The 2975-nt window shown below is 27.9% G+C and overlaps 1 long non-coding RNA gene across 2 annotated transcripts in view; it reads right to left on the bottom strand.

The window, feature by feature from the left end:
- Positions 1-558: 558 nt before the first annotated feature.
- The window catches only part of LOC116021484, an 11462-nt gene continuing 9045 nt past the window's right edge, over positions 559-2975 (bottom strand). The window contains exon 6 of one of the 2 annotated variants that reach the window (XR_004099017.1): positions 559-757. This is a non-coding gene — a long non-coding RNA (uncharacterized LOC116021484). The remainder of the gene's footprint in view (positions 758-2975) is intronic. The other variant, XR_004099015.1, reaches the window with a different exon arrangement.

Consider the following 2975-nt stretch of genomic DNA (forward strand, 5'->3'; position numbering starts at 1 on the left):
TACATCAAAACTAAAAATACATAGAAAAAACACCAAAAACCCATAATGTGCAAGAAAAAAGACTTAAAAGAGCACTTCAAAAACACTAAAAATGCAAATAAACACAACTCAAAGTAATTTAAAATACTTAAACTGAGAGAAATTAGCAATAGAAAAAAAAAAGCAAAAAAAAAACAAAAACAAAAAGAATCCAAAAATAAAAGGAAATTGAGAGAAAATAATAAGAAACTAAAAATTGTAACAAAGAAATATTAAAATCAGTTTAATAGAAAAGGCACTACTACAAAGTACATGACAATAGGCATACTTATTGCTCCAGACTCAAAAAATGTCAACTTTACGCCTAAAATAATTAATTTTGATATATGTGTCTGTACTAATTAAAGATGCATCTTTGCTAAATCTTATTGGCTTAACTTTTTTTTTTAAATTATTTATTATAATTTAATTATAGGAATGTACTACAATTTTATTTTTTATTTTTTGAAATCAGGGATGTACTACAATTATGATATCATAAATTTCTATAAATTTGTTGCTATAGATACAACCAAAGTTATTTTTCAACAAATTAGTACATAATTAACACGTTTGGACAAAAATAAACTTAAAATCACTCTAACAGTCAAATGTTTATTGATAAAGCGTACCTTTTGAGTTATTTCTTCGATTTCTTTTTGTTTTTTGTTTTTTTTTTTTTCGCATCACACTGATGAATTGTATGGATTGAATACCTTGGCATTGATTGCAATAGCAGCTACAAAGAAAACAACTCTTGAGACTTTAAGAAGGAAAAACTCCATAAATATTATATGCAAGCACACAGATGGAAAATGAAAAAGATCAAAAGACCTTAATAATTGGGTAGAAGATAGGGAAAACAAAAATGACGAGCAAGCTAACTATTAGCGAAAACCTTGCACTGATGCTCAATCCATACCATTAACAAATAGACCGGGAATAATATGCCACCAAACAAGGGTGAAATATGCAATGCATATATGCAATGCATATAAGTGGCACATAAAGAATAATAGATTTTCATTTCAAAAAAAAAAAAAAAANTTTTTTTTTTTTTCGCATCACACTGATGAATTGTATGGATTGAATACCTTGGCATTGATTGCAATAGCAGCTACAAAGAAAACAACTCTTGAGACTTTAAGAAGGAAAAACTCCATAAATATTATATGCAAGCACACAGATGGAAAATGAAAAAGATCAAAAGACCTTAATAATTGGGTAGAAGATAGGGAAAACAAAAATGACGAGCAAGCTAACTATTAGCGAAAACCTTGCACTGATGCTCAATCCATACCATTAACAAATAGACCGGGAATAATATGCCACCAAACAAGGGTGAAATATGCAATGCATATATGCAATGCATATAAGTGGCACATAAAGAATAATAGATTTTCATTTCAAAAAAAAAAAAAAAATTTTTTTTTTTTTTGAAATGAAATCTATTATTCTTTATGTGCCACTTATATGCATATGCATATATTGCATATTTCACCCTTGTTTGGTGCATATTATCCGGTCTATTTGTTAATGGTATGGATTGAGCATCAGTGCAAGGTTTTCGCTAATAGTTAGCTTGCTCGTCATTTTGTTTTCCCTATCTTCTACCCAATTATTAAGGTCTTTTGATCTTTTTCATTTTCCATCTGTGTGCTTGCATATAATATTTATGGAGTTTTTCCTTCTTAAAGTCTCAAGAGTTGTTTTCTTTGTAGCTGCTATTGCAATCAATGCCAAGGTATTCAATCCATACAATTCATCAGTGTGATGCGAAAAAAAAAAAAAAAAACAAAAAGAAATCGAAGAAATAACTCAAAAGGTACGCTTTATCAATAAACATTTGACTGTTAGAGTGATTTTAAGTTTATTTTTGTCCAAACGTGTTAATTATGTACTAATTTGTTGAAAAATAACTTTGGTTGTATCTATAGCAACAAATTTATAGAAATTTATGATATCATAATTGTAGTACATCCCTGATTTCAAAAAATAAAAAATAAATTGTAGTACATTCCTATAATTAAATTATAATAAATAATTTAAAAAAAAAGTTAAGCCAATAAGATTTAGCAAAGATGCATCTTTAATTAGTACAGACACATATATAAATTAATTATTTTAGGCGTAAAGTTGACATTTTTTGAGTCTGGAGCAATAAGTATGCCTATTGTCATGTACTTTGTAGTAGTGCCTTTTCTATTAAACTGATTTTAATATTTCTTTGTTACAATTTTTAGTTTCTTATTATTTTCTCTCAATTTCCTTTATTTTTGGATTCTTTTTGTTTTTGTTTTTTTTTTGCTTTTTTTTTTCTATTGCTAATTTCTCTCAGTTTAAGTATTTTAAATTACTTTGAGTTGTGTTTATTGCATTTTTAGTGTTTTTGAAGTGCTCTTTTAAGTCTTTTTTCTTTGCACATTATGGGTTTTTGGTTTTTCTATGTATTTTTAGTTTTGATGTATGTTTTTAAATTTACTATTTAGCACTCTAAAAATACTTTAATACCCCATGTTAACTAAACCTAAACCATCATAGCTCCTAAACCCTAAACACTAAGCCTTGAAACAATAAACACTAACCTAAAACCTAAAACGTAAACCCTACAAAAATCCTTAACCCAAACCCAAAACCCTAAAACGTAAACCCTAAGAAAATTCTTAACCCTAAACCCTAAAACTTAAACATTTAAATCTAAACACTAACCCTAACCATAAACCCTAAACCCTAAACCTAACACTAACTCTAACACTAAATCCTAAAACCTAAACCCCAAAATCCTAAACACTAAACCATAACTCCTAAAAACCCTAAAACCTTAAAACTTGAAACCCTAAACCCTAAATCGTAAACCTTTTTGCTAACAAAATATATTTGCTAAAACCTAAAACCCAAAACCCTAACCCTAGACCCTAAATCTTAAATAACTCTAAACCCTAAATCCTAAACCCTAA

This window comes from Ipomoea triloba, chromosome 1 (genome assembly GCF_003576645.1).
Source record: "Ipomoea triloba cultivar NCNSP0323 chromosome 1, ASM357664v1".
NCBI classification, from domain to species: Eukaryota; Viridiplantae; Streptophyta; class Magnoliopsida; order Solanales; family Convolvulaceae; genus Ipomoea; species Ipomoea triloba.